Here is a 22,846-nt window from a genome sequence, read left to right as displayed (position 1 = left end):
GTTTCTCCCTGGAGTTAGATGGCTTTTATTTAGAAAAATATCTTGATGAGTTACTTTGAATGTGAAAGATATAACATGTTCTCTTTTTCTCCTTCCTTCCTTCACTGGGACATAGTTTGAAAAGAGACAGTAAAACAAAATGATATGTAAGCTGGACTGCATAATAATTTATAGTATAGAACAAGAAGTGAGAGAAGAGAAAAGGCTGAGCGGCATCACAAGTGGGCAGAGAGAAAGAAACCACTGTTATGATTTTGAGCATCAAGAATGCCTGAAATATTCCTCTTTTTTTTAGATTGTATTTATTTATTCATGAGAGACAGAGAGAGAGGCAGAGACACAGGCAGAGGGAGAAGCAGGCTCCCTGCAGGGACACCCTATATGGGACTCAGGCCCAGGACCCTGGGATCACACCCTGAGTCAAGGGCAGACACTCAACCACTGAGCCACCCAGGTGCCCCCCCGAAATATTCTTAGTAACAGCAGAATCTAACATTCAGTCTTATGGGTCTCCATTGTAATTTTTACCTCAGACTTTAGTAAAAATTTATATATATGCTTTGTGCAGATGTACTCGAGAAAAAGTATTGAAAAGGGACTATATCCCACATCACAGTGGCACATGTCAAAGAAGAAAGCAGCTGAGAGGAAAAAAATTTGATTTCTAAATGGATTTTAGAGTCCATTAGGCATATAAGGTAAAGGACAGAATAAACTGTGAGAATAAATTTCCGCACAGATTTGCAGATACCATGAGAAAATATATTGACTTCCCAATCACCCAAGGTAGGGGTTTTTAAGAAAATTTCATTTAAATACCACAGGACATTGATAAATAGGAAATAAATATGACAATTAAGTGATTCCTGCAGTATCCTGTGTAAGTGATGTGTAAGTGATGACAGTGATTTGAATTAAAGTGTTTGTGGTAGAAATGGAGAATATTAGATGGGAACAGGGTTTCACTCTTGAAAGTAAAATCAGAAGTATGTGGCAATTATTTAGAAAATGTTTAAGGTATTTCCTCCCTTCCCCCAAACAGTGGGATAGACACTAATGCCATTTACTGAGACAGAGAAGGGTAGAGGGAAATAAGTAGGATTAAAACAAGAGATCCGTTTTGCTGCGTTGGACTTGAAATGTATTTTAGATAACTTAATGGAGTTGTTACTACCTCTCTGTTGATAATCACCTAAGAAAATAGTATATTTGAGGCACTTGGGTGGCTTAGTCGGTTAAGCGTCTGACTCTTGATTTCAGCTCAGATTATGATCTCAGGGTTGTGAGATCGAGCCTCACATCAGGCTCTGTGTTCAGTGAAGTCTGGTTGTCCCCTCCCCTTGTTCTTCCCCCTTTTCCCTCTCTCTCTCTCTCTCTCTCTCAAATAAATGAATAAATCCTAATCCTGAGGCGGGGAGAATATAGTATATATGAAGAGCGTTAGCGAACATTGGATGGAGCCCTCATGTACTGCAACATTCCGAGGCCTAACAGAAAAGGAGAAGCAAGGACAAGTGATTAAAATGGAATTGCCAGTGAGAAGAGTAAGTTAACCAGGATGTGATGAAAACAAAACAATAGTATTTCAAGAATGTAGGAGTCTGCAAAGATACAGATGCACTGAAACGCCGAGACACCTGCACCCCGATGTTTCTAGCAGCAATGTCCACAATAGCCAAACTGTGGAAGGAGCCTCGGTGTCCATCGAAAGATGAATGGATAAAGAAGATGTGGTCTCTGTATACAATGGAATATTCCTCAGCCATTAGAAACGACAAATACCCACCATTTGCTTCAACGTGGATGGAACTGGAGGGTATTATGCTGAGTGAAATAAGTCAATCTGAGAAGGACAGACATTATATGGTCTCATTTATTTGGAGAATATAAAAAATAGTGAAAGGGGATAAAAGGGAAAGGAGAGAAAATGAGTTAAAATATCAGTGAGAGAGACAAAACATGAGAGACACCTAACTCTGGGAAACGAACGAAGGGTAGTGGAAAGGGAAGTGGGTGGGGGCGGACTGGTTGACGGGCACTGAGGGGTCACTGAACGGGATGAGCACGGGGTGATATGCTATATGTTGGCATACTGAACTCCAATAAAAAATATATTTAAAAAAAGCATCTGTCCCAAATGCTGTTGACAATTTGTCTAAGAGGAGAAAGGGTAAGAAATCTTTGAATCAGATGTTTAGAAGTCAATAGTAACATTGACAATAGTATTTTTAGTATAATCTGAGTAGAGTATGTGCGAGAATTTGCTGTAGAATTCCAGAAAACAAAAATCAGGAGTTTCAGAAGGAAATGAAATACATTGTTTAATATGAGACATATTAGAAAATGTTTGTATGTTCCTAGAACTATTCTAGAATGAAGAGATAAATTACAGAGAGTATGTAATAATAGGAACTGTACCTTAAAAAAATGTATAGTATCCTCCAATTGTCTTGCAAAGACCTACTTACCATTGAGGCATCTGCTCTTCCCCAGACATTGAGGTTCCCGGGTACTAAAGGTTTGCAGTTGGCTCAATAATACCTTGGTTGACATTTCTTGGAAAATAAATCAGTTCTTTTATTTCTCCTATCATTTTCTTTTTTAAATTTTTTATTTCAGAATAGTTTTAAATTTTCAGAAAACTTGAAAGGATAGTGTTTCTCATACTTCTCCTTTATTTCCCCTTTTATTAACATCCACTGTAGTATAGTACACTTTTCCCAGTTAAGGAATATTGATATATTAACTAAAGTCTGTGCTTTATCCAGATTTACTTGGTTTTTACCTAATGTCACTTTTCTGTTCCAGAAACATCACATCTCTTTAGGCTACCCTTGGCTGTTTCAGTATCTCAGAATAACCTTGTTTTTGATAACCTTATAGATTTGAGGAATACTGATCAGATATTTTGTAGACTGTCCCTCAATTGGGACTTTTCTGATGCTTTTCCCATTATTAGACTGGGGTTATGCATTTTTTGAATGACCACAGAGGTAAAGTGCCAAACATATTACATCATATCAAGAAAATATTCCATTACTATTGATGTTATTATTATTTTTTAATGAGAGAGAGCAGGGGGTGAGGAGGAGGAGCAGAAGAAGAGGGACAAGCCCACTCCGTGCTAAGCATAGAACCCAACACAGGGCTCCATCTCGCAACCTTGAGATCATAACCTGAGTGGAAACCAAGAGTCATATGCTTAAATGACTGAGCCACCCAGGCACCCCTGTTGTTAATCTTAATCACATGACTGAGGTGGGGTTTGGCAATATTCTCCACTATAATGGTCCTCTTTTTCCACTTTTGTATACTGTAATCTTTGGAAAGTTTTTATGCACAGCACACACTTAACTGTTAAACCTCCTCAAATCAGAGTATCTACATAAATTACTTGGAATTCTTCTGCAAGAGATTAGTCCCCTCCCCTTTATTTCTTTACTTACTTCTTTATTCAATCATTTGTTTACCTCAATATAGGTTTACTGGTATTTGTATTGTACATGGAATTATAATTCAGTACAAAACCATTTACATTGTTGCTCAAGCTGCTCCAGCTTTTAGCCATGGGGAACTCTTTCAGTTGCCCCCTGTGTCTCTTGGACAGATCCCCATTATGGGGTGTTTGTTTATGAGTACTTTCTTATTTTTGGCACTAGAAAATGCTCTAGGCACATCTTGTAAATTTCCTCTGCCAGTCCTACAATCAGCCGGAGGTTTGCAGCCCGGGTTCTCTTATATTTGACAATGGTATAATAAACCAAGATCTGGGCAGTGGTATGCTCACTGGTACTGGGATGTTTTTCTTTTAGATTCTGTCAGCTGTCAGAACAGAGAAATATATGTGTATATACTAAACCATATATATATGTGTATATATATATATATACACATATATATATCTATATCTCCTATATATATATATATATATATATATATATATATATATATATATTAAATTTCAAATCCCAATTATTCACTCTGGGTATATAGTGAAGTCATGATGCTTATATATTATGTCTGTTTCCTGTGACTATCCTAATATAGGATTTTGTTGTTGTTGCTGTAGATTCTTTGAGATTGTCTACATAGACAGTCAAGTCATCCATGAATACAATTTTGCATGTAATTTCTTTCTAATGTGTATACCATCTATTTCTTTATCTTGTTATATTGCACTAGCTAGAACTTTCAATGTGATGTTGAATAGAACATCACAATCCTTCTCTTGGTTCACCAAACCAGAAATTTATCAGTTTTATTGACCTTTTTAAAGAAGCAGCTTTGGTTTTTATTTTCTCTGTTTTTCTGGTTTCAATTTCATCAATTTCTGCTCCAGTTTTTTAATTATTTTTACTGCTTTCTTCTATAAGTATAAATTGCTCTTTTATTTTACTCTGGTTTCTTAGATGAGCAAGCTGGAGTTATTAATTTTATATATTTCTTTGTTCCGAAATCAAAACAGTATAACTTAATGGTTGGCTTTTCTCCATTCCTTTTTTTTTTTCTTTTGAAAAAAATTTATTGTTTGAGAGAGATAGAGAGAGAGAGCATGTGCTTGTGCACAAGTCGGGAGAGGGTCAGTGGGAGAGAGGGAAGCAGACTCCCCACTGATTGCAGGGCCTGAAACGGGGCTGGACTTGGGGCTCAATATGGGGCTCAATCCCAGTACCCTGAGACCATGACCTGAGTGGAAGTCAGACACCTAACTGACTGAGCCACCCACATGCCCCATCTTTATTTTTAACTTACTTTTGTAGTCTTACTTTAAAAGAAGAACTTTTGTATACTACATATAGTTGGGTTTTGTACTTTGATCCATCTAACAATTTCTGTCATTTAATTGATGTGTTTAGACCACATTTACTTTAAAATAGATATTGATATAATTGGTTCAATATCAACTATGTTAGCAACTGTTTTCTATTTGTTGACAGAGGTTTGTTTCTCTGAGCGTTTTATGTAATTTTACATTATCTCCAAAGTGGCTGCACTAGTTTGTATTCCCATCAACAGTGCATGAGGTTTCCCCTTTCTCCATATCTTCACCAACATCTGCTGTTTCTTGTGTTGTTAATTTTAGCCATTCTGACTCGTGTTAGGTGGTATCTCATTGTGGCTTTGATTTGTACTTCCCTGATCATGTATGATGTTGAGTAGCCTTCATGTGTCTGTTAGCCATCTGGAAGTCTCCTTTAGAGAGATGTTTGTTCATGTCTTCTGACCATTTCTTTTTTTTTTTTTTTTTAAGATTTTATTTATTTATTCCTGAGAGACAGAGAGACAAAGAGAGAGAGAGAGAGAGAGAGAGAGAGAGAGAGAGACAGGCAGAGGGAGAAGCAGGCTCCATGGGGGGAGCCCGATGGGGACTGGATCCCATGACTCTGGGATCACTCCCTGAGCCAAAGGCAGACACTCAACTGCTGTACCACCCAGGTGTCCCCTGTCCATTTCTTAATTGGGTTGTTTATTCTTTGCGTGTTGAGTTTGATAAGTTCTTTATAGATTTTGGATACTAGCCCTTTATCAGATACTTCATATTTGCATATATCTTCTCCCATTCTTTAGACTATCTTTTAGTTTTGTTGATTGTTTCCCTTACTGTGCAGAAGCTTTTTATCTTGATGAAGTCCCAGTGGTTCATTTTTGCTTTTGTTTCTATTGCCTCTGAAGATATGTCTTATAAGAAGTTGCTGTGGCCAAGATTAAAAAGGTAGCTGCCTGCGTTCTCCTCTAGGATATCGATGGTGTTCTGTCTCACACTTAGGTCTTTCATACACTTTGAATTTACTTTTATGTATGTTGTAAGAAAGCTGTCCAATTTCATTCTTTTTTGCATGTAGCTGCCCAGTTTTTCCAACACCACTAGACCACTAGATGAAGAAACTGTCTTTTTTTTTCATTGGATATTCTTTCCTGCTTTGACAAAGTTGGCCATATAGTTGTGGGTCCATTTCTGGGCTTTCTGTTCTGTTCCATTGAACTGTGTGTCTGTTTTTGTGCCAGTACCATACTTTCTTGATTACTACAGTTTTGTAATATAGCTTCAAGTCTGAAATTGTTTTTTGGGGGGAATAACACACCCTTTTAATGTTTCTAAATATTTTTAAGGTTTAAAAAGTGTTTAAAGTTTGTAATTCTTAGTAGGAAAACATTATCTGAATAAATACCCTAATGGCAAACCACTGTAGAATGTTTCAGTTGCATGTGGGGCAGAGGGGTAGGGATTCTCTTTCACAGCACCCCAGCTTTCTTCTTGAGAAGGTCAGAGGTACACTGGTTTGTATTATTGCGACATCCATTAAGTGATCGAAGTTGCTTTTCCTTCAGCAGGGGCTTTATTTGTCAGAAGGGCATTATGCTTGACCTCCAAATTTGGCTGACAATTTACTGATGAGATTCATAACCTTTGGGTTGCTCTGATATTTTGACATATTTGCTGGGTTCTGGGCTACATCCTGGAAGGCCACCATAACTTCTGGATCCTGCATGGCTGCAAGAACCTCTGGGTCACTAAGAATTTCATTGAGCCCAGGCATTCCTGCCATTCCAGGCATCCCCCCTGCCATTCCAGGCATTCCTCCAGGAAAATTACTAGGCATTCTCCCCAGAAAGCCACCTGGGAAAGAGCCATACTGAGCTCCTGATTGTCATCTGGCTTCTTCCTCCCTCTGGGCTCTTTCATGTTTTTCCTGAGCTTTCTTAACCCTTTCTATTCTTTCTTTGATCTCTCGTTCTTCACATTTTTGTTCATTCTTCCTCTGATGTTCAGCAATTTTGTGGGCCCTCGGTTGAACTTCTTTCAGCATTGCACTAGCATCTTCATCATAATCCAGTTTACAAGCAAGGGCAAGATCATGTGCTGCTTCTTTCCAATGACCCAGAAGTCTGTGTGCTTTCCCTCGCCACTTGTAAGGCTGAGCTGAATCAGGATTTATTTCAATAGCTCTTGTCACAGTCTCGAATGGCAGCATTTGGCTTCTGTAATTTGATGAAGACACTGGCTCTCTTGGCATACAAAATGGCTAAGCGAGGATTCAGTTTGATGGCATCTGTGAACAAGCCAATGGCTTTCTGTAGTTCACCATCATTTAGGGCATCAATGGCAGCCACTTTTTTTGTCATTTGCCTGATCCATCATTTCCTCGGTTATCTCTATATGTTCATCTCCCATTTGTTGAGGGGCATCAGTATCTGGTTCAATTACACTTTTATTGTCAATTTCTAGATCACTTTCCTCACTTGATGGTTCCTCTCTTTATGTTTTCCTCCGCCTTCTTACTGTTTTTTCTTCGTTGATATGATCTTCTGATTTAATTTTATGAGTAGCAGGTGGTGTTTTACCCCCCATGCTCTCCACCCGCTCCCGCAGGAAGCCATTTCCTCGGTGTGCAGAACGCTCGGATCCTGCTCACACATTTTCACGAAGGCCCGAAGCTCACTCACTTTGCGGGACGAAGGCCCGAAGCTCGCTCACTTTGCGGGGTCCGTGATCCAGAGGCGCTGGCAGGGGGCAGGTGGCAGATGGCAGGGGGCAGGCGGCGGGCGGCAGGTGCAGCTGAGCTTGCGGCCGGTTCCAGGCGCGGGGACTAGCTCAGCGTGACCGTGTGGAAGGGGGCTCGAGTCTGGAATTGTGATGCCTCCAGCTTTGCTTAACCACATTTTTTAATTTCTATTACAATGTTTTTTTTTATTTCTAGTATTTCCTTTTGATTCTTAGGTTTTCCACCTGCCTACTTATATTACTCAGCTTATTCATACATGTTGTTTACTTGTTCTGTTGAAGCTCTTAATATATTACTCATACTTATGTAATTCTTTTATTTCACTCCAAGCCTGTGTCATGTCTTGAGTCTGGTTCTGAGGCTGGCTCTCTCTCTTCAGGCTGTTTTTCTTTTAACTTTTTGCATGTCTGTAATTTTGTTGTTGAAAGCTACTGGGGTAACTAGGCCTCTAGTGTGAGGATTTATGGTAAACTGGCTAGTAGTGGGACTTTGTTTAATGTTTGTCAAAGCCACAAGTGCCAGAGGCTTTGAATCCTTGTCTCCATGTTTTTGTCTCCCCTCTTGACTTTGGGGTTCTCTGTGAACTCCTCCTCAAAGAGTATCTTGTAGAGCTTTCAGCAGTGATCCACTATTATTACACTGCAGCTCTCTTGGAATGGTGGTTAAGTCTCAGGGAGAGGATCATTCTATTATGATTAAATATCAGTCCTCCAGCAGGCCTGTGTCTCTGGTCTGTGAGCTTCATGAGTGTTTCTTTTTATATAGCTTTCCAAACTCTTTAGGGAGACAGGAAGGCTAGCACAGGCCAAAGTGAGACAAATGTATTTAACCCACTGTAACAGGGCTCTGGGAGTCTTTCCCCCTGGAGAGTAGGCCTTTGTTATGGAGAAGGTTCTAAACACATTTCATAAGAATTTCTCTTTTCTTCCCTTGCCAGAGCCACAAAGGGATCTTTCTCACATCTTCACCACAAGAACCTGGTGTGGATCCTAGAAGTATAGTCCATTAAAGTGCAGGGACCCCCTTTTAACTGCTGACTCTCACACTGGTCCACACTCAACCACAAAATTACCAATCAAGTGTTAATATCAGTTTATGGCTCTAGAAGCTTCTCCCGCGGGTAATAAGATCTTGGCTGGGACTCCCTGAATTCACCTGTCTCTCAGGATTTCAGCGTGGCAGTTTGTATTGCAAATTTCATTGTCTGCTGTATCCAAGAAAAATTATTGATTCTTGGTTTGTCTAGTTCTTTCTTACCATAAGGATAAGAATAACAATTTCCAAGCTCCTTATATATCAGAGCTGAAAACAGAAGTCAGTTGCTTTGTGTTTAATTTATCAATTCATACCTGTCCTGTGTTTTCTGTCATCTAGGTCTTTTCAAATGAATAACCTGAGCTTTATCTAAGACTTCAGTGCCTGAGTGATAACAGCTGTTAAGTGCTACTCTTCCGTGGAGTTATTTAAATTTTACCATGGCACAGAAGCATATGTAATATGAACAACAGATTTGGTTTTAGAAGACCTGACTCTAGCTCTTGATGGCTGTGTGACTTTGGGTGTTAGGATTATTAAATGGATCAGGTAGGGTATATGCTTAGTCAATGCTTGATTTTATTAGTGTTATTTAGAAATATTTCTTAAGCTTTTAAATTATGTATTGTTAGTAATAAAATTATCATTTAAAATCTAAGTACATGATTTATTTTTTTATTTTTTTTATTGTTTTATTTATTCATTTTTGAGAGACACAGAGAGAGAGGCAAAGACACAGGCAGAGGGAGAAGCAGGTTCCACGCAGGGAGCCCGATGTGGGACTCGATCCCAGGACCCCGGGCTCACGACCTGAAAAGGCAGATGCTCAACCAATGAGCCACCCAGGCACCCCAAAGTACTTGATTTCTGAACGAGAGAATTCTAGATTCTTTAGCAGGCAGATCAGGGAAATCTTTTCCAGCTGATAATCATATAAAAATAGTTTTAAATTTTTACCAAGTAGGTTACTCCTATTCACAACGTATTTAAGAGTAGTTAAGAGTTATCAAACATTGAAAGCTTAGGGCCTATCTGGGTCTGAATCCTTTGTTCTTTTGTTTGTTTTATTTTTATAGGTGAAATCCTAAGAAACCAGGTCTTATTTTTCATTCATTCACTAATTTGTGTGTCCATTCACTCATTGCATATATTTATGGAGCTTGAACATGTTCCAGTCATGTGATTGGTATTGGAGATAAAGAGTAAATGACTTAAAGCTTCTCTACTCAAGGTGTTCAAATTGTGTTTGAGAACAGCTATATGAAGCAACAATTACATTAGATTGAGGAAAATTTTGTTAACAATAGGGCTAGGAAACAAAATAAATCAAATTGTGAGAGAATGCTCTAAAGTTTAGACTTGATCATGTATACCTAGCATTAAGCCAAAGGATAATTTTTTAAAAAGCGAAGTGCATGATGAGGTTTTTTATACTATATTTCTGCAACTGAGCAAAGGATTCCAAATAGAAAGATACTGCAATAATATAAGTGAGAGGTTTAAAAAGGCTGACTACGATAATGTAAATAAGATGAATTTGGGAGTTCTTCAGGAAATGGAATTGATAGACGCACGTGGGTAGTTTAGTTGGTTAAGCATCTGGCTCTTGGTTTAGGCTCAGGTCATGATCTCAGGATAAGGATCTGTCCTCAGTGCAGAGTCCACTTGTGAGTAACCCCGGCCCCCCCTTACCTTTGCCCCTCCCCCCCAGCTCATGTGCACACTCCTGCACCTGCTCTCTCTTAAATAAATATATGAATAAAATCTTTAAAAATAAAAGGAAAATGGAATTGATAAATGATTTCTGAAGATAAGTGATAGAAAGGCTTGTACCAGATTTCTCCCTCCTTTAATTCACTGAATGGTTAAAACTGAAAGCAGTAACTAAGACTCAAGCATATTCTGTGAGGGTGTCAAGTATAAAGAGGACTTTTTTGGCCACTAAACGCAGTGTAGTGGAAAAAGAGAATTGATCTAAATAAACAAAATTGTATGTATAAACGGTGGAATTGTATGTGCAAACAGAAGACCAGAAAAGGGGAGTATAGTTCAATGTAGATTTTTAAAATTATTATTTTGTTCAATCCTACAGTGCAATGACAAATTCAATTGATTCTAATTCTGAATGGGAATTTCTGGGTTTTGAGGGTCAGATTAAAAAGGAGAATTTTTTTTAAAGTCAAAGACATCTTATGGGAGTACAGTATTCACATGAAATGTCATTGACAAAAGAAAATCTGGAAAAATTGTAAGAGTCAAAACTGGAAAAGAGAAAGATCAGTAATGATTATTATAATAGCATACACTTAAACATGAACAAGGGACTTTTCTAAGGGCTTTACAAATATTACATCATTTAATCTTTGCAACAATCCTGTTAGGTAGACAGTATTATTTTTCCCATTTGCCAGAGAGGAGTGAGACACAGAGAGCTTAAGGAACTTACCCAACTTCACATAATTGATGAGTAGTACAACTGAGTATTAAGCTCAAGCCATTTATTCTGATTATATTATACTACCTCCCAGATTATGACACTATAAAAGTTTTTCTTTTCTTTAGTGATCTGAATCTTTAATTTAATATAAGCTTTTGGGAAAATCAAAACCTTTGAATATTTTTTAAAGTTGACAGCTTTTGTAGTCATGACGGAGAGTCAAATGTGAAGGTATTGATGACATTTTCTATTATACGTTTTTAGAACTGCACAAACATACAAATATTACTTAATTCATTTTTGTTCTAATTATGATAATTTCTGAGTGCTTACTATGGATCATAAAATATTCTAAGTGCTTAATATATTAACCCATGTCACTCTCATAACCACCCTGAAAGATAATGCCATTGTTATCCTCATTTTACAGAGGGACAGAGAGGTTGTCACCCAGGTAGTAAGGAGTTGAGATTTGAATCCAGGCTGCTTGACTTCATTTCCTGATACTTCTAAGCTATTTGGCTTTCACTATAAGTTTATAGAAATTCTGGGGTGGCTGAGTCCCTCATTTGGCTAAGAATCCTACTTTTGATTTCAACTTAGGTCATGATATCAGAGTTGTGAGACCCAGCCCCACGTTGGGCTCTTGCTGAGTGTGGAGCCTACTTGGAATTCTCTCTCCCTCTGCTCCTCCCCTACTCCCCTGCTCATGCTCTCTCTCTCTCTCCAAAAAAAAAAAAAAAAAAAAAAAATCCACCCATTTCTCTGATCTTAATTATTTTGTATTGTGAGACTTATTATAACATGAATTCACTGCAGTTTTAGATGACAGGATTTTTCTCCATCTGTTTGAGACTTGTCAGTATTATTATAATACAATAAAGGTAAAGTTATCCCACACATCCACTAGCATTAGCAAAATTCTGTTTATTTACCACGATGAAAATGATTTGAGTTAGTGATATTTTTCTCATTACTTCATTGTACATATATAATTTCTTCATAATGTTTTTAGCTAGTCATTAATTGTTTATTTATGGGCTTGTGATACTCTTACTTTGGGAACTAGACCTTTGAGATAGAACTGGCAAGATTATAGTTCATGACAGAATTGAATATATCATTAAGTTATAGTTCTTTAGAAAATAAATGTATTGTTCTTACCACTTAACCATGATTTGACCCTAGTTAACTCAAACATTGAAACTTTGATGATTAATGACTAAATGCTGAAGGTTTTATTTATTTATTTAAGTAATCTCTACACCCAATCTGAAGCTCAAATTCATGACCCCAAGATCAAGAGCTGCATACTCTTCTGACTAAACCACCAAGGTGACCCAAGGCTGAAGTATTTAGACACCATGTATAGGCTTCATATATATATATATATATGAAATATATAAATATAATATATATTTATATATAATATATATATTTATAAATATATAATAAATAATATATATTTATATATTTTTATATATTTATAAATATTTATAATAAATAATATAAATTTATTTATATATTTTATATAATATATTTATTTATATTATATATAAATATATAATAAATAAATATATATTTATAAATAAATAATATATATTATATATAATATATATTTATAAATATTTATTTATATAAATATATATTTATATATTTATAAATATTTATAATATTTTTATAAATATATAAAATTTATAATAAAATTTATATTTATATATTTATTATTTATATATATTTATATAGATATTTTATTTATATATTTAGATAGATTTTATTATTTATATATATATTTATATAGATATATATTTATATATTTATATTTTTACTCATACAGATATTCACCCATATTTGACAGACTTACAAATATACAATGATGTATGCATGTGTATATATTTAATATCTAATGTGCTGTAGTGTGATATATGTATTTCAAAGCTTTGATTTCTTTCTTCAAAGTCTATGCTATAATGGCAATGTGTACATAAATGATGTGAAAAGACAGACTCTTCCCTTTCTCTATACATACCTGGTATTTAAATATTTGATGTATTGCTAAGTACCTTTATCTTCCTAAAACAAGAAATTCTGGGAGATTACACCGCAGTGTAATATAGGCTTAAAGAAAATGAGAAAATTTTGAATAAAAATTTTTATCTTCCTGAACATTCTTTTCAGAAATCAAAAAGGTGACATAAGGTAATACAACCTCTAACTGGAAAGCCTTCAACTTATATAAGTTATGGTATGTCTTATCTTGAAAATGAGAAGCCAACTTCATCTCTGGACAAGATAGAGCAAAAGGAATAGGATTTACCCAGCCCCTGTAACAACCAAGAGGAAAAACAAACAAAATATGAAGAAATAGTTTCCAAACATTGTATGGTAGGCATCAAAGCACAGGGCTCTCTGAAAGAGGGAAAACCAATGAAGTGAGCCCTATCATAATTCCAACTTACTGCCTAGAAAGTGAATTCAGACATCTGTTTAGAGAGGAAAGCCGAAACAGAGCATATACATCTGCCAGAGTGAAGGAAAGAGAGCCTGGAATCCATGGATAGTAAGAGATCACAGAGTGAAGTGTTCAGGAAGGAGAGAGCTGCCAAAATAGAGCACTCCAGAGATCACAAGACCCCCACATACATACCTTAAATTTTCAGCTTACTACTTGTATCAGTGCATGTATACAAGACCAGGAATAGAAACACCCAAAAACATCAGAGAATAAAATCCCTGGAGCTCACAAAGGGCCATAAATAGTTCATATTCCTACTAGCCAATGTGAAATGCATACTAATTCATCATTACCAGGCAATTAATCACCAGGGTATTTGCCTCAAAGTGGGACAAAATTAGCCCTAAGATAAATGCTGTTTTGGTTTCACTTAACAAAGCATATGATTAAAACTTTAAAGGATTAAACTGTTTCCATGTAGCTTAACTATATACCACAAAAAGGCTCAATAAATGAAATTTATAAAAGTCTAGTATTCAACTGGTAAAATTCACAGTTTATCACATATAATAAAAATAACTAGGCATGCAAAGAGACCCAGAAGATAGTAAAAAGACCCAAATCTAACTTCTTGAGATAAAAAAAATATGTCTGACTTAGAACTATTATTCTTGATGGAAATAAAAGCAGACTAAATGTTCAAAAGACTAGTGAATTTGAAGACAGTAATAAATACTATAATTAGCCCCTAAACATCATGGGGGTTAGGGGCACCAACCTTTCACAGTGAAAAATCTCTGTATGACTTTTGACTTCCTCCAAATTTAACCACTTAAATCCTACTGTTGATCAGAATTCTTACCAATAACATAGTTGACCAACATCTGTTTTATATATTATACTCTTATAATAAAGTAAGTTAGAGAAAAGACAATGTTGTTAAGAAAATTACAAGGCAAATACATTTATAGTACTGTACTGTATTTATAAAAAATAAATACACATATGAGTGGACCTGCTCAGTTCAAGCCCATGTTGTTCAAGAGTCAACTATATTTAAAATAAATATAAGGGGGGAAAGAGTCTGAAAAAAAAAATAAACAACATCAGTGAATTTTGGATCAACTTCAAGCAGTATAAAATAAGTGTAATTTGAATCCAAAAGTAGGGAGGGCAATGGATTTTGAGAAGATATTTTAGGGAATACTTCTTGAATTTTTCAAAATTTGATGAAACTATAAACCCATAGAAGTGCAATGAGTCCCAATAATAAGGAAAATAATATAAAGAAAAACAAACCAAGGCAGTTCATTGAGTTGATTAAACCAGCTTAATTAAATTAAGTTGATTTACCTTAGAAACAATCTGAGAAGAGATTGCACAGGATGACAAAGATAAGAATGATAGTAGATTTCTTTATGGAGACATAAAAGGCAGAAGAGGAGTGTCATCTTTGAACTCTGAAGGAAAAAAATTCAATCTGATATTCTATATTCATTGATCATATCTTTCAAAGAAGAAAGTGGAATAAAGACTTTTAAAAAACTGTTTTTGTTATGTCTCCCCCAAAACTTCTCTTTTCATTAAGGTGCCTCTGAAAAAGAGCCATTTCAGTTTTTCTCCTTGATTTTTAAAAATATCTTTATTGCAATGTAATTTATATACCATAAAATCCACCCATTTAAAGTGTACAATTAAATGGTTTTAGTGTATTTACAGAGTTGTACAAACATCATTAGAATCTAAGTTTAGAGCTTTTTCTGACCCCCTTCCAAAACCTCATTTCCATCTCTCCCAGTCCCCTAGCCAGCCCCCTAGGCAGTCCCTAAGTGATTTCTTTCTCTCTATATTTGATCACTGTGGACATGTCATATAAAAGGAATCAAAACACATGGTCTTTTGTGACTGGCTTTTTAAACTTAGCATGATGGTTTCAACGTTAATACATGTATTATTAGTTCATTCCTTTTTATTGCAAAGTAATATATCATTATATGGGTGTAACACATAATACAATGAATAAATACATATTCAATGGACATTTGGCTTATTTCCACTCTTTAGCTGTTTTGAATAATCCTGTAGGAATATCTGTGTATGAGCTTTTGGGTAGCTATATGTTGTCATTTCAGTTAAGTATATGTCTAAGAGTGGAGTTACTAGGTGCATTTGAGGAAATGCCAAAATGTTCCCAAAATGGCTATGCCATTTTACATTCCTGTGAGCAATGTATAAGGGCTCCAATTTTTCTATATCCTTGGCAACATTTTTTGTTCTTTTATCTTTTTTATTATAGCCATTCCAGTGGGTATGAAGTAGTAGTTCACTGTGGTTTAGATTTGCATTTACCTAATTGCTAATAATGTTAAACATCTTTTTATGTGATTTTTTGACCATTTATGTATCTTCTTTGGAGAAATATATTTACAAATTCTATGCCCATTTTATAATCGTCATATTTGTCCCTTTATTATTGAGTAGTATTCTTTATATATTCTGAAACCAGTTCTTTATCACATATATAATCTACATATATTTTCTTCTATGAGTTTTTTTATTTTTCTTGATTGTACCATGTTGCACAAAAGTTTTAATTTTAATATAATGTGATTTGTTTATTTTTTTATTTGTAGTTTTGATGCCATGTTTGGGAGACCATTACCTAATCCAAGATATGGAGATTTACTCCTATATTTCCTTCCAAAAGTTTTAGCATTTCAGCTTTTAAATTTAGGCCTGTTATCCATTTTTTAACTTTTGTATAGGGGATAAGGGAGGAAAGTATACACTTCATCTTTTCCCATTTGGATGTCTAGTTATCCTAGAACCATTTGTTGAAAAGACTATACTTTCTCCATTTAATTTTTTTGACATTCCTGTAAAAATATCAATTTACCATAAATGTAAGGGTTTGTTCATGGACTGTTGATTCTATTCCATTGACTGAGCTATACATCTGTTGTTACACTAGTACAATGTCTTGATTACTATAGCTTTGTGGTAAGTTGGGAAATCAGAAAATGTAACTCTTCTAACTTAAAAAAAATTAATGGGTGCTTCCATATGAATGTTAGGATCAGTTTAATAATTTATGCAAAAGAAAGTAGTGTGGATGTTGATCCAGAATAATCTATAAGTCAATTTGGAGAATATTGCCATTTTAACAATATTAAGTCTTTGACTGTGAATATAGGGTATCTTTCCATTTATTTATGTATTCATTAAGTTCTTTATTTTTTTTATTAAATATCTTATTTATTTATTCATGAGAGACACAGAGACAGAGACACAGGCAGAGAGAGAAGCAGGCTTTATGCAGGGAGCCTGACGCGGGACTCGATCCTGGATCTCCAGGATCAGGCCCTGGGCTGAAGGCAGATGCTAAACTGCTGAGCCACCTGGGGATCCCAAGTTCTTTCTTAAAAAAAAAAAGAAAAAAGATTTTACTTATTTATTTGAGAGAGAAACAGCACAAGGGGAGAGAGGGTCAGAGGGAGAAGTGGAGAACCCCATGTGGCCTGGAGATCATGACCTGACCCAAAAGCAGATGCTTAACTGACTGAGCCTCCCAGGGACTCCTTCATTAAGTTCTTTTTATAATGTTTTATCGTTTTGGTGTACAAATACTGCACTTGTTTTATTAAATTTATACCCAAATATGTTTGCTCTTGGAAGATTTTGCAAATGTAGTTGTTTTCTAAATTTTGTTTTGGAATGATCATTGCTAGTGTACAATGTAGGTGCAACATAGTTATTTAACAATTATATGCATTACAAAATCAATATACAATTGACGTTTGTATATTGATCCTATATCCTGCAAACTTACTCTTTTATTAATTCTACTAATTTTTAGTGATTTCTTTATGATTTCCAAATATAAGATCAGGTAATGTGTGAATAGAGATATTTTACTTTTTCCTTTCCAATCTGGATGTCTTTTTCTTCTTGACTAATTGCCCTTACACTCTTCCACACAATGTTCAATAGAAGTGTTGGGAGGATATCCTAGTCTTGTTCTTACTCTTATGATGAAGTTATTCACCATAGAGAATATCATTAGGCTGTAGGGTTTTTACACATACTCTGTGCCACGTAGAGGAAGTTCTCTTCTATTCCTACTAGTTTGTGCAGTGTTTTTATCATGAAAGGATGTTGTATTTTGTTCCATGGTGCTTTTGGTCATATCCAAGAAATCATTGTCAAATCCATTATTGTAAAGCTGTCCCCCCATATTGCTTTGTTTCTTTCATTTATAATGTTGAGTCATTTTTTTTTCTTGGTTAGTCTAGCTAAAGGTTTGTCAATTCTGCTTATTTTTTTCAAAAAGTTATCTTTTAGTTTTATTAGTTTTTTATGGCTTATCTAGTCTCAATATCATTTACTTCTACTCTGATGTTTATTATTGCCTTCCTTCTGCTAATACTGAGCTTTTTTTTTCTTTTTCTAGTTTTGAGATATAATTTTTTTGTAATCTATTTATTCATGAGATACACAGAGAGAGAGAGAGGCAGAGACATAAGCAGAGGGAGAAGCAGGCTCCCTTCAGGGGAACCTGATGTGAGACTCGATCTCAGATCCTGGGATCACACTCTGAGCCAAAGGCAGATGTGTAACTGCTGAGCCATCCAAGCATCTCTAGTTTTGACATATAAAGTTAGGTTGTTTGAAATCTTTCATTTTTCATAATGTAGATATTTATCACTATAAACTTCCTATAAATGCTTTAGGTGCATCCCATAAGTTTTAATATGTTGTTTTTCCATTCATTCTTATTTGTCTCAAAATAGTTTGGATTACCATTTTGATTTATTCTCTCACTTACTGGTTGTTCAAGAGACTGTGTGTGTGTGTGTTTTTAACTGGAGTATAATTGGCATATAATATTAAATTAGTTTCAGGTTTGCAACATAGTGATTTAACAATTATATGCATTACAAAATGCTCATTATGATAACTATATTACAACATTATTGACTGTATTCTTTATACTGTACTTTCCATCCCAATGACTTATTTTATCATTAGAAGTTTGTACCTCTTAATCCCCTTCACCCATTTTGCTCATCTCCCCACCCCCTTCCCTTTGGCAACCACCAGTTTGTTCTCTATAATTATGTATGTATTTCTCTCTTTGTGGTTGTTGTTGTTGTCATTTGTTCATTTAATTTTAAGATTCTACATGTAGGTGAGCTCTTATGGTATTTGTCTTTGTCTGGCTTATATCACTTAGCATAATACCCTCTAGGTCTGTCTATGTTGTCACAATGTCAAAATCTTTCTTTTCTATGACTGAATAATAGTCCATGATGTATATATGTCACATCTTCTTTATTCACTCATGCATCAATAGACACTATCCATTTCCATATCTTAGCTTTTGTAAATAATGGTGCAATAAACATAGTGAATATATCATTTTTAAATTACTATTTCGGGCAGCCCGGGTGGCTCAGTGACTTTGCGCTACCTTCAGTCCCGGGTGTGGTCCTGGAAACCGGGGATCGAGTTCCACGTCAGGCTCCCTGCATGGAATGGAGCCTGCTTCTCCCTCTGCCTGTGTCTGTGCCTCCTTCCCTCTCTTTCTCTCTCTCTTTCTCTGTGTCTCTCATGAATAAATAAATAATTTTTTTAAAAAAAATAAATTACTATTTAATTTTCTTCAGGTAAATACCCAGAGGTGGAACTACTGGATTACATGGTACTTCTATTTTTAGTTTTTTAAAGAACCTCCGTACTATTTCCCTCAGTGTTTGCACCAATTTATACTTTTACAAACAGTGCATCTGGGTCCCCTTTTCTCGACATCTTTGTTAACACTTGTTATTTTTTTAATCTTTTTGATACTAGCCATTCTGACAGGTGTGAAGTGATATCTCATTGGCACGGTTTTGATTTTCATTTCCCTAATGATTGCTTATAACCTTATAAGTTATTTACAACCTTACCAGTTTGATGTCTTTTCAGGAGTTTTGTGGTTTCATGTTTTTACATGGAGGTCTTTACTCCATTTGGAGTTTATTTTTGTGTATATCAGAAAGCCATTTATTTTAATTCTTTTGCATGTAGCTGTCCAGTTTTTCCAACATAGTTTATTGAAAACTGTCTCTTGTATATTGTATATTTATGCTTCCTTTGTTATAGATTAATTGAACATATGTATATGGGATTTTTTTCTGAGCTCTCAGTTCTGTTCCATTGATCATTGTGTCTGTATTTTTGTGTGTGCTGTGTGTTGTTTAATTTCCATATATTTGTGAATTTTTCCATTTTCATCCCTTTATTGATTTGCAGTTTTATGTCACATGGTCAGAAAAGATACTTGATATAATTTTAATCTTTTTAAATTTATTAAGACTAGCTTGTGGTCCAACATATGATCAATCCTCAAGAATTTTCTGTTTATACTTGAGAAGAATATATATTCTGGTGCTGTTGGAATGAATGTCTGTGGGCAGCCCAGGTGGCTCAGTGGTTTAGCGCTACTTTCAGCCCAGGGTGTGATCCTGGAGACCCAGGATCGAGTCCTACGTTGGGCTCCCTCCATGGAGCCTGCTTCTCCCTCTGCCTGTGTCTCTGCCTCTCTCTGTGTCTCTCATGAATAAGTAAATAATATTTTATTTTTAAAAAAGGAATGAATGTATATGTTTTATATGTCCTTTTTGTGTATAGTGTTATTCAAGTTCTATGTTTCCTTATTAATTTTCTGTCTAGATGACTTATCTAATGTTGAAAGTAGAATATTTAAGTCTACTACTATTATTGTATTGCTGTCTATTTTCCCCTCCAGCTCTATTAATTTTTTTTTAATATTTAGATGTACCAATGTTGGGTGCATATATATTTTCAATTCTCATATCCTCTTGAGGAATTGGCTCATTCATCACTATGTGATGACCTTCTTCTATGTCTCTTGTAACTGACTGAAAGTCTATTTTATCTGGTATATGAATAGCTACTTCTAGTCTCTTTTGGTTACTATTTACATGAGACATCTTTTTCCCATCCCTTCTTTTTCAGTCCATATATGTCCTTTAGGCTAAAGTGACTCTCTTGTGGCCAGCATATTGCTGAATATTGTTTTTTATCCATCAACCACTCTGTCTTCAGTGGAAAATTTAATCCATTTGCATTTAAAATAACTATTAATAGATAAGAAATTACTATTTCCATTTCCTCAATTGTTTTCTGACTTTTTATAATTCTTTTGTTTCTTGCTTCCTCATTAGCCATCTTCCTTTATGATTTATTTTTTATTAGTGGCACATTTTAATTCCTCTCTCTTTATCTTTTGTGTATCTACTATAGGTTTTGTGTGTGTGTGTGTGTGTGTCTGTTTACTATGAGGCTTACATACAAGCTTATAATAGTCTAAGTTAATAACAACTTACCTTCAATTGCACACAAAAACTATATACTTTTTCTACTCTTCCCCACATTTTGTCAGCACAATAATTTACATATTTTTATATTTTGCATCCATTAACAAATGATTGTATCTATAGTTCTATTTAATACTATTCTCTTCTAACTTTTATGTCATGGATAAAATGATTTATATACCACTGTTAGAGTATTAGAGTATTCTGATTTTGACTATACATTTACCTTTACCAGTGAGTTTTATTCTTTCATAAACAATCAAATGAGGCTTTAGCCTTGCTCACATGGATTGGCATTGTTTGCAGATCTGTAACTGGGATTCCTGGGCCTGCCTCCCCAAATGGCCTTCCTTCAACTTGAACTCCATTAAGTTTCACAGTTTCCAATCTGGGTCCCAAAATTCCCACAAAGACACATTTTTTTCAATGGATGGTTGCCAAAATATTGTGGCTGGGGGGGGATATGAGTGGGGGACCTTTTATTCTGTCATCTTGCTGACATCACTCCTCCATAATTACTTTAAATATAGCAATCAGAGTACTCATATAAGAAGAGAACACTAGATTTGATTTTTTTTAGTAGAGAACTGTTCTACATCTTCCCTTCAAGAAATCCAATTTAAATGCAAAAACCTTAAATATATCAAAATTAGAAGAACAGAAAAAATAAAACAGAAAAACACCAATCAAAATAAAGCTGAATTTCAGATCAAAGAATCTTACCACAGATAAAGAGGGTCAGTTCACAATGATAAAGTGGTCAATTCATTAAGTGGACATACCAATCTTAAACATTTACATATCTAATAACAAAACTCTAAATCAAAAATGACAGAATTACAAAAAGAAATAGACAAATCCAGTTATACAACAGAGCATCAAGATATATAAAGTAAAAAATTATATAAATAAAAAGAGAAATAAAAATATCCACAACTCCAATTGGAAATTTCAATAGCCTTCTTTTTTTAAAATTTATTTATTCATGAAAGACACAGAGAAAGAGGCAGAGACATAGGCAGAGGGAGAAGCATGCTCCATGCAGGGATCCCGATGTGGGAGTTGATCCCAGGACCCTGGGACCATGCCCTGAGCTGAAGGCAGATGCTCAACCAGTGAGCCACCCAGGTGTCCCAATAGCCTTCTTATAGTAATGAGTAGATGTAGGATATCACTAAAGATATAGATTAGTTGAGAAACATTATCGATCAAATTAACCTACTTGATATTTATAGTTTCTTTCCCCAACAAATGCAAAATGATTTTTTTTTCAGGTATATCCGGAGAATTTACCATTATAAATTATATCCTGGGTCATAAAATAAGAGTCAACTAACTTAAAAGATTTAGCATTGTACAAAATATATCACAGATCAAAAAGGAAATTATCTCTTTGGCCTAAGTTAGGTAAAGGTGAGTTTCTGTCACTTGCACCCAAAAAGTTCTGGAATAATAAAGTGCCACCCATGGTGTCTCTGAGCTGTGATTGGAACATAGGCTTATTATTTCTTAGGAGCTTACATCTCACTGTGACTACAGATGTTTGATAGTATTATTTAGTTTTCTTACATTGATCTTCCCATCTCAACTTCAGTTTTTTTCTTTTTGTTTTTCAAGTTTTTTAATATTTACTGCTTTTAACAATATTCTACCCACAGTTCAATGTGGAGAGAATTAGGAGAATACCTTTCTCAGTGTTGTGGTGCTAGAAGTCATATAACTATCATTTTTAACTAATCTCATAATATTCCCTCTATCTCACATCCTGAAAGAAGAAAGCAGGTATTGCATAACTTAATTGTTCCAAATTTGTAGAATAATAAACTTCATGCTTGAATGAATGAATTAAACCTATAAATCTTCCATAAAAATGGTCAGATGTACACACACAGCAACACATAATTTTCAGAATTTCATGGATTCCAAGTCAAGAATCTCTCTTATTAGCAGAAAGGTCTCATTCTAATTCAAAATGATTTTATCATCCATTATTGTATTTTTATATTTTATTTATTTTGACAAAATATAATAC

At 35.0% G+C, this 22,846-nt stretch overlaps 1 pseudogene; it reads right to left on the bottom strand.

Moving 5' to 3' along the window:
• Positions 1-6,341: 6,341 nt before the first annotated feature.
• On the bottom strand, positions 6,342-17,666 carry LOC112915825 (hsc70-interacting protein pseudogene; annotated as a pseudogene).
• Between the last annotated feature and the right edge of the window lie 5,180 nt (positions 17,667-22,846).

Source organism: Vulpes vulpes, chromosome 11 (assembly GCF_048418805.1).
Source record: "Vulpes vulpes isolate BD-2025 chromosome 11, VulVul3, whole genome shotgun sequence".
In the NCBI taxonomy this organism is placed as follows: domain Eukaryota; kingdom Metazoa; phylum Chordata; class Mammalia; order Carnivora; family Canidae; genus Vulpes; species Vulpes vulpes.
Note: the sequence above shows the minus strand (reverse complement) of the source record. Positions and strands in the feature narration are given on the sequence as shown.